This window comes from Pristiophorus japonicus, chromosome 10, assembly GCF_044704955.1.
Source record: "Pristiophorus japonicus isolate sPriJap1 chromosome 10, sPriJap1.hap1, whole genome shotgun sequence".
Classification (NCBI taxonomy): Eukaryota; Metazoa; Chordata; class Chondrichthyes; family Pristiophoridae; genus Pristiophorus; species Pristiophorus japonicus.
This window is the reverse complement of record NC_091986.1, coordinates 140,204,418-140,215,102: the sequence shown is the minus strand read 5'-3', so window position 1 is coordinate 140,215,102 and position 10,685 is coordinate 140,204,418.

The window sequence follows — 10,685 nt, the reverse complement described above, 5'->3', positions numbered from 1 at the left end:
GAGGTGGACCAGGATGCGGGTCACTGACCAGGCAGGAGGCGGCGGCACCATCCAAACCCTGCCAGAGAAATGCAGAACCGTCTCATTGCTGCTCGTTTCTGATGAGCTCATGCCCACATCTTTGCATCTTCATGGCCAACCCAATGAGTTCATGCCCACTTTACCCTTCAGCTTTGCATCTCCATGGCCAACCCAATGAGGACTTTCACACACCATTGGCCACAGTGAAATGAGACACCTACACAGATATTGGAACACAAAATAAAGATTTATTACAGAAGAAAAAAAGATGCAAAAAACAGACAAATAATCATTTATCACCCTTGTGCATCTCCTTTTAATCCCTCTTATGCAAGCCTATTCTCGAACTACACTGCAGTGACTCCCCTGTGGCTGCATCATGGGTCTGGGAAGGCTGCTGTGTTTCAGATGTCAAAATAATAGATGTCTTTCTAGGACGCCCTCAACCAGCTCTGGCCCTGGAAGGGCCGGCTGCACACTGGCCTGCACACTCCTCGGTAAGTTCAGTTGACCTTGTCTGGGACGATTCCTTGCTTGTCGGCAATGGCGGACTGACAGGTCTGGGTTCAGGACTGCTGTGATCCTGAGAGAGCACTTCATCATCCTGGTCTGAGGAACCTGCGCCACTCACCAGGGGCAAGCACCTCACCATACCCATCAATCTGCTGGAGTGCAGGTCATTGGTGTGGCGCGACACCACAAGGTACCCCGTGGACCGTGGTGGACCCAGCCGGGATTGCAACAGTCAGATCTCACATGGCATCCGGCTGAGATTGCATGAGAGCAGACACCGTCTCAATGCCACCAGAGCCGACAGCAATAAGACGTTCTGTGGCCTGTTGCCCAGAGTGCATAAGAGCATTCTGAGCTTCCAGGGCAGCGGCCATCCTCTCCAAAGCAGCACTCATGCTCGTTCACTTGCGCCTGTGCTGTAATGGCAGCTGCCACATCACCAACGAGACATGGCATCACAGCTGGATCCGCACGGTCACTCTGGGAGTCCCCCATCATCTGCACACTGGCAATGATGGGCTCCATGCTGTGCGCAGAGCTGTCCACAATGCAGGAGGCAAACTCTTCCATGCTCCAGATCGCTTGTGACAGGCTCTTGGGCACCCTTACCATTGTCCCAATATCTGGGAACACATGGCCTTCACCCTTCATTCATAAGCCCCAACATCGATGGGCTCTTCAGCAGAACTCATGTGTGAACTCACTTCCTGGAGAGATGGCACCCGAGGTTGCCTTTTCCCTTCACCATGCTGCAGTCCGTTAGGTCCTGGTGCATCACCCAGTACAGACCCCTGTGCTAAATCTAATTTTCCCAATGGCATAGGTAACATATATAGCTCCACCCAGTGGTCTACTGTGGTAATGCAGCCATTGCTGTTTACGACAATAATGAGGGAACAGGTTACCTGACCGGTTCCAGAAGTTATTAGCCATCTTAGAGCCTGTGTGTTTGTGAGGTCGTACAGAAGATATCACATTGGCGATGAAGGATAGGATTTCTGGATAACCTAGCTGAAATTTTTGTTGGTGAATGATTCAGCCAACCGACAGAGAGACTTTGAGAGCTTCTTTGTTTTGATTAACAGCTAAAAATACAAGGTAAATTACAAGCACACTTGACTGAACTGCCAGAGTCCAGATAGCCGCGCTTATGAGAATAACAAGGCGCTTGGGTGAGTTTTAATGCGACCGTGAGACTTTCAGAGCGTATGTGGAGCGGCTAGAAATGTTTTTCACTGCGAATAGTATAATCAAAGTCCCTGATGCTGATAACCGTAACCGGGTGGTGTTGTAAAGAAAATGGGCTTTTTCTTAACTGAAGCAGGACCTGAGGTGTATGAAACCCTCAAAAATGTGCTTGTGCCTGTCAAGCCAAAGGACACATCACTTAAGCAGATTCTTACTAAGTTAGAACAGCACTACAGTCCTGAGCCCCTGGAAATTGCTTAAAGTTATCATTTCAGAATATAAGATTAATGTATTGACGAAAGTATCAGTGAGTACATTGTAGCATTAAAGAAGCTATCCAATGTCATTTCGTAAAATTTCAGGACCGAGCATTGTGTGACCACTTTTTTTGTGGAATGGAAAATGAAGCGATCAGAAGAAAGTTGTTGACAACTCCTAACTTGACTTTTGAGTTAGCTTGTCAGACAGCTATGTCAATGGATATCGCTGACCAATAAGCCCGAGGTTTCGTATAGACAACCGAGCTGAATTGCCTGCAGGTTAAAAGTAAAAGGCAATTGGGCCCCAAGGCCTCAGCAACCAGCCAAGATAACAATATATGAAGTCATGTTATCGGTGCCTGGGACAATACATTGATCAAAGTAGTCCATATATGAAGGCAGAGTGTTTATTCTGCATGAAAACTAGGCATCTTGTGAAGGCATGCCGACTTGAACAGAAACCAACTTTCAAGCCTATAAATAGAAATTCCCAGAGACTACATAGCGTGGAAGAAAAGCAACAAGATGAAGAGATACACATCATCAGGAGCACGAGGGTATCTAACAGCGATTCGAAAAGTATCATAATTCACGTAGATGTTGCAGGAGCCAAGATACCCATGGAAATCGACACTGGTGCATCCGTGATCAGTTATTGCCGTTCCTTTGTTACAAGCCTCCCTTATTTCTTGATTTATACTCCGTCCAACTGTGTAGCTACTGTTAGGGGGCCAATAGACTATGCCCACCAGTGACTTTTTCCCCTTATTATTCATTATCTCCATCCAAACTGATTCAACATCTTGATCTTCTGAGCCAATATCATTTCTCACTAACGCACTGATCTCATCCTTTATTAACAGTGCTACCCCACCTCCTTTTCCTTTCTATCTGTCATTCTGAATTATCAAATACCCCTGAATATTTACTTCCCAGTCCTGGTCACCTTGCAACCACATCTCTGTAATGCCTTTCAGATTATACCCATTTGTATCTATTTGTGCCATCAACTCATCTATTTTGTTATGAATACTACATGCATTCAGATAAAGAGCTTTTAAATTTGTTTCTTTACCATTTTTTTCCTGCTTTGACCCCACTTTCTGATTCACCTTTGTTTATAGATTCTGTCCCTTCCTGGCACGCTCTGGTTTTCATTTCCCTCAGTGCTACCCTGCTCTATTGTCTTCTCCTTATTTGACTTTTTGCACTTTTGCTCACCTGAATCCTCCCCCCCACTAATTCATTTAAAGCCCTCTCTACAGCCCTAGTTATTTGATTCGCCAGGACCCTAGTACCAGCACGGTCTAAATGGAGCCCGTCCCAACAGAACAGCTCCTTCTTACCCCAGTACCGGTGCCAGTGTCGCACAAACCAAGACCCATTTCTCACACACCAGTCTTTGAGCCACATGTTTACCCTATACAAATTTGCTCGTGGCTCAGGTAGTAATCCAGAGATTATTACCTTTGTGGTTTTGCTTTTTAATTTGACCCCTAGCTGCTTATACTCGCTCAGCAGAACCTCTTTCTTTGTCCTATCTTTGTCGTTGGTACCCATGTGGACCACGGCAACTGGATCTTTCCCCTCTCTCACTCCAAGTTCCACTTCAGCCCAGAGGAGGTATCCTTAACCCTGGCACCGGGCAGGAAATACAGCCTTCAGGACTTACTCTCTTGGCTGTAGAGAACGTTATCTATCCCCCTAATGATACTGTCCCCTACCACTACAACATTTCTTTTTACTCCCCCACTTGAATGGCCCCCTGTACCACAGTGCTGTTGTCAGTTTGCTCATCCTCCCTGCAGTCCCTACTCACGTCCATGGTACACTCATAATAAAGGATGAAACTGAGTACTGTGTATAATGAGCAAGTGTGACCTTAGCTCCTTTAATAAGACAAAAGAGTGCAGGTACCTCGTGGGTGGCCTGCTTGTATACCATGCTCCCAAGGAATGCTGGGATCCCATGGGACTCCAACAGGTAGGCCCTCTGGTGGTAGTATAATACAGGTTACAAGGGGTTAACTACATAACATCACTCCCCCATCAGTACACTTATTTACAAGGTGAGACGATCTGTGGCTTTTCGCTCCCTTGTCGATTGTCTCGGTACAAATGCGGGTGTGGGTGAGTTGGTTAGTTCTTCACTGGGCTGTTGGGCAGCCAGCCTTGCTAGGCTGCTGGGGATGGTGAGTTCGGTTTCGTGGTCAACCAGGATGTTAGTTGCCGCTTGTGTGTGTGTTGGAGGGTCAAAGTTGGTGATGTCTCCTTCAGGTTGTTCGTAGCTGTTGGTGAACCGCAATTTGATTTGGCCCAAATGTTTTCTGTATTGGCCATTTTGACCTGAAACACCTTACTCCCCTCTTTGGCTGTGACCGTGCCAGCGAGACATTTGGGACCAGGTCCATAATTGAGTACAAACACAGGATCATTGATCTCAATATTGCGTGACAAATTTGCGCGGTCATGGTACACACTTTGTTGATGGGGCTTGCCCTCCATGTGATCATAGAGATCAGAGTGGTCAAGAGAGAGCCTTGTTTTTAGTGCCCGTTTCATGAGCAGCTCGGCTGGGGGAACTCCGGTGAGTGAATGGGGTCTGGTGCGGTAGCTGAGCAGCACTTGGGACAGCCGGGTCTGCAGGGAGCCTTCCGACACACGTTTCAAGCTTTGCTTGATGGTCTGAACTGCCTGTTCTGCCTGGCCATTGGATGCGGGCTTGAACGGGGCAGATGTGACGTGTTTGATCCCATTGCGGGTCATGAATTCCTTGAATTCAGCACTGGTGAAGCACGGCCCATTGTCGCTGACTATCACATCAGGCAAGCCATGCGTGGCAAACATGGCTCGTAAGCTTTCAATAGTGACCGTGGACATGCTGAGAGACATTATCTCACATTCAATCCATTTTGAGTAAGCGTCCACGACAACCAAAAACATTTTGCCTAGAAATGGGCCCGCATCGTTCATGTGGATCCTCGACCACGGTTTGGAGGGCCATGACCACAAACTTAGCGGTGCCCCTCTGGGTGCATTGCTCAGTTGAGAACAAGTGTTGCACTGGCGCACACATGACTCTGAATCTGAGTTGATGGCCGGGCCACCACACATGGCATCTGGCTATGGCTTTCATCATTACAATGCCTGGATGGGTGCTGAGCAGTTCACATATGAATATATCTCCGCCTTTCTTGGGCAAGACCACACGATTGTCCCACAACAGACAGTCCACCTGCAGGGACATTTCGTCTTTGCGTCTGTGAAATGGTTTAATCGCCTCCTGCATCTCCGCTGGGACACTGGACCAGCTCCCATGGAGGACACAGTTTTTTACCAAGGACAGTAAAGGATCCTGGCTGGTCCAGGTCCTGATCTGGCGGGCCGTAACAGGGGACTTTTCGTTCTCGAATGCCTCCATGACCATGAGCAATTCCGCTGGCTGTGCTATTTCCACCCCAGTGATGGGCAATGGCAGCCGACTGAGAGCACCTGCGCAGTTCTCTGTGCCTCGTCTGTGGCGGATTACATAGTTGTATGCCGACAGCATGAGCGCCCATCTTTGGATGCAGGCAGAGGCATTGGTGTTAATCCCTTTGCTCTCAGAGAACAGCGATATGAGCAGCTTGTGGTCAGTTTCAAGCTCAAACTTGAGGCCAAATAAGTACTGGTGCATTATTTTTACCCCGTAAACGCACGCCAGAGCCTCTTTTTCCATCATGCTGTAGGCCCTTTCGGCCTTGGACAAACTCCTGGATGCATAAGCGATTGGTTGCAAGATCCTCGATTTGTTAGCCTGTTGTAACACACACCCGACCCCATATGACGACGCATCGCAAGCAAGCACTAATCTTTTACAAGATTATACAGGAAAAGCAGTTTGTTTGAACACAACAGATTTCTGGCTTTCTTAAAGGCAACCTCTTGTGAATTCCCCCATACCCAGTTGTCTCCCTTGCGCAGTAGCGTATGTAGGGGTTCTAACAGGGTGCTTAACCCAGGTAGGAAATTACCGAAACAGTTAAGGAGTCCCAGGAACAACTGCAGTTCCGTCACGTTCTGTGGTCTCGGCGCATTCTTGATGGCCTCCGTCTTGGCGTCGGTGAGTCTGATGCCATCTGCCGTGATTCTTCTTCCCAAGAACTCGACCTCCTGCGCCAGGAAAACACACTTTGAGCGTTTCAACCTGAGCCCCACGCAATCCAACCGACTAAGAACCTCTTCCAGATTCTTCAAGTGCTCAATGGTGTCCCGACCTGTAACCAGTATGTCGTCCTGGAAAACCACGGTGCGAGGAACCGACTTTAGCAGGCTCTCCATGTTCCATTGAAAGATTGCCGTGGCCGACCAAATCCTGAATGGGCACCGGTTATAGATGAACAGACCTTTGTGCGTGTTGATGCAGGTGAGACCTTTCGAAGACTCCTCCAGCTCCTGCGTCATATAGGCCGAGGTCAGGTCCAGCTTGGTGAACATCTTCCCTCCAGCCAGGGTCGCAAATAGGTCGCCTGCCTTGGGTAATTTACTGGTCCTGTAGCGAAAAGCAATTAATCGTTACTTTATAGTCCCCACAAATTCTAACTGTTCCGTCCTCTTTAAGTACCGGCTCAATCGGACTAGCCCACTCGTTGAATTCCACCGGTGCGATGATGCCTTCTCGCTGCAGCCTGTCCAGCTCGATTTCCACTTTCTCACGCATCATGTATGGTACTGCCCGTGCCTTGTGATGGATGGGTCGCGTACCGGGAACCAAATGAATCTGCACTTTCGCCCCCGAAAAGCTTCCAATGCCTGGCTCGAACAACGATGGGAACTTGTTCAGAACTTGGGCACATGAAGCGTCGTCGATGGATGAAAGTGCTCAGACGTCGTCCCAGTTCCAACGGATTTTTCCCAGCCAGCTTCTGCCAAACTATGTGGGGCCATCCCCTGGCACAATCCACAGCGGGAGTTCGTGTACTGCTCCGTCATAGGAGACTTTGACTTCTGCACTGCCAATTACAGGGATTAGTTCCTTGGTGCAAGTCCTTAGTTTGGTGTGAATGGGGCTGAGCTTGGGTCTGTGTGCCTTTTTGCCCCACAGCCTGTCGATGGCCTTTTTACTCATTATGGACTGACTTGCACCCGTGTCCAGTTCCATAGATACTGGAATTCCGTTCAATTCAACTTTCAACATTATTGGTGGACATTGCGTAGTGAATGTGTGTACCCCGTACACTTCTGCCTCCTCGGTACGAGTCTCCAATTCAGCCTGATCCACAGTGGATCGATATTCCTCTGCAACGTGGTGGTTTGCAGGGTTTGCAGCTCGCCTGCATATTCGCTGGAGGTGTCCCATTGCTCTGCAACTGTTTCATGCATAGTGCTTGAAGCGGCATTGATGGGGCCGATGATCACCTCCACAGCGCCAACAAGGTGTTAACTGCCTCGCATTAACGATTAATGGCAGACTCTGGGTCATCTGAGGTCAGGCAGCAGCAGCCGGCGTGTACGTTCTGCCATGTATATTTCTGCTCAAAACTGATGTTACTTTATGCACAGTGCTAGCCGAAACTTCTTTACTCTGCAAAATCTGTTTGGTGTTGTCGCTGGTGGACATAAATGTCTGGGCTTTCGTTATGGCTTTACTTAGATTCGGAGTTTCTACAGTCAACAGTTTGTGAAGGATTTTCTCACGGCCAATGCCCAGCACAAAAAAGTCTCTGAGCATTTGTTCTAGGAATCCCTCAAACTCACAATGTCCTGCAAGGTGCCTTAGTTCGGCGACATAGCTCGCCACTTCCTGGCCCTCCGATCGTTGACAAATGTAGAACCGATATCGTGCCATCAAAATGCTTTCCTTAGGATTTAGGTGCACCTGGACCAGCATACACAATTCTTCATAGGATTTCTCTGTTGGTTTTGCGGGAGCTAGGAGATTCTTCATGAGGCCATAGGTTGTTGTCCCACAGACAGTTAGGAGGATCTCCCTTCGTTTGGCAGCGTTCTTGTCCCCTTCTAACTCGTTGGCCATAAAGTATTGGTCGAGCCTCTCCACGAAGGCCTCCCAATCATCCCCTTCTGAGAACTTCTCCAGGATACCAACTGTTCTTTTCATTTTCGCGCGGTTGTTCGTTACCTCGTCGCTAATTGGTACACTCATAATACAGGATGAAACTGAGTACTGTGTACAATGAGCAAGTGTGACCTTAGCTCCTTTAATAAGACTCTAGAGTGCAGGTACCTCGTGGGTGGCCTGCTTATATACCGTGCTCCCAAGGGATGCTGGGATCCTTTGGGACTCTAACAGGTAGGCCCTCTGGTAATAGTGTAATACAGGCTACAAGGGGTTAAATACCTAACAGTCCACACAGGGAGTAAGAGCCTCGAACCTGTTGGACAAGAGCAAGGGCTGAGGCTCCTCCATCACTCTATCCTGAATCCCCATACCTTCCTCGCTTGTAGTCACACCCTCCTGTCCATGACCTCAGATTGAATTTGAATTAATTACTCTAATTGATGTGACTAGCTCCTGGATCGCGGCAACCAGGTAACCCTCCCCCTCCCTGGTGTGTCGTAGTGTCCACAGCTCGAATTCCAACTCATCAACACAGCGCCGAAGTTCCTCGAACTGCAGACACGCTGCAGATGTGGTCGCCGTGGACCTCAATGGTGTCCACCAGCTTCCACATGTTGCAGCAATGATACATCGTCTGCCCTGCTTTCTCTAATGTATTTAATTAATTAGATTTTGTTTTTAGTTATTAATCCCATCCCCTAATTTAAGGCCCTTAATTTAAAGCAAGAAAAGAGAAAGAAAAACTCACCAACCAATCACTTCCCTGCCTTCTTGTGACGACGAATGTAATTGCCCTGTTCTCCTTTGTCGCCCTCCCTTACCTGCTTACGCTGCTCCCTGTGGTGGCTGGCTGCTCACTGCTCCTTTTATCCCCGCTGCTGCCAGTGTGGTGTTCCCTGACAGGTTGGGTCGGCTTGTCCTTCAATGGTTGTGCACTCATGGTTGCCAGGTTGTGAAGCATGCAGCAGACGACTACGAATAGGGAGACCTGCTCAGATGAGTAGTGCAACATTCCACCAAAGCGATCCAGGCAACAGAACCTCTGCTTATGGATCCTGATGCATTGCTGAATTAAACACCTGACGGCTGAATGAGAGTCATTGTAGGCTTGCTGTGCAGCAGCCCTGGGGTTGTGAAGGGGAGTCAGCAGCCAAGTGCACAGTGGGTAGCCTTTGTCTCCAAGGAGCCAGCCACAATCTTGCTTTGGGTCAGCAAATACGCCGGGCACACCGGTCTGGTGCAGAATGAATGCATCGTGGCTGCTGCCATGAATTTGTGGTGGTAGTCACACACCAGCTGGACGTCGAGGGAGTTGAATCTCTTGCGGTTTCTGAACATCTCGGGATTGTTCTATGCGGCGTGGGTGCAGTCTATGGCACCCTAAACCCTGGGGAAGCCCGCAATTCACCCAAAACTGGTCTGCCGCTCCAACAGCTTCTCCCTATTCATCGGGAAGGATATGTAGTCCCTCCTTCTCTTATAGTGAGCATCTGTCACTTGATGGATGGAGCTATGTGCGGCGAACTGTGAAATGTTCAATATGTCTGCTTTGGCAGCTTGGAAAGATCCAGTGGCATAGAAATTGAGTGCTATGGTCACTTTGGTTGTGACGGTCAGAGCTGTCCTTGTTTGAAGCTGGAGGTCTGGCTGCAGGAGATTGCACAGCTCCCTCACGATGTCCTTCCAGAATCGAAGTCTATGGAGACACTGGTCATCCGTCAAGTCCATATACGAAAACTGCTTTCTGTAGACCCTTGCACGATAGAGCCTTCTCCCCTCACGTCTATGCTCGCGTCATCCTATTATGATATCTTCTTTACGACATCATAAGCACACAGATTACAAGATGGCGCTACAGAAAACTTGTCAGATGACCTGGTCACATGACCCCTTTATTATTATACATCAGCAGTTGCATTACCACAGTAGTACACTGGATGGAGTAGTAGTCCACTAGGGGAGCTCTATATTACACTTCCTCCTTAATGAAGAAGTAATCAAAATAAAATAATCATCATACATAACCTGCATGGTTATGCACAACAAAAGATATGGACTTATTTTGCCATATTTACAAATCAAAGTTAACTGCTGGTTTTCTGTTTTGAAGAGGATAGCTTTGCTCTCAAACAGAACTTTCCAAATGTGGTGTCGAAATTAGACTCATTCTAGGCTGAACCTGAGGGGAGTTTTCCTCCAAGGATAACCCTTGATCTACATTTGAACTCTCTAGAACTTCAGACTGTTTGTCTGCCTGACTCAGACTTAAATTCTGACATTCTCTTGGACTTGTTTCTAGTACATCTGATATAGGATTTGTTACTGGTACTCTACTTGTAACAAGATTATCTGACTTATCAGAAATAATCGAAACTTTAGAACTTCCATATCGGTCGGTAAACTATGATCAATATGAACAAACCTAACCTTTCCATGATCAAACATCTTGACCAAATAAGTGCACGGACCACATATCTTCACTATTCTTCCCGGTAACCACTTTAATCATTTATGGTGCTAATTCTTCACTCTCACCTTCTGATTTAATTTCACACTTTTCTTTCTTACTCTATCTCTATCATGATTCTCTTTCTGTCTTAATTGTTTCTCTTCTACTGACTGTGCCAAGTTTTGCTTTAACAACGA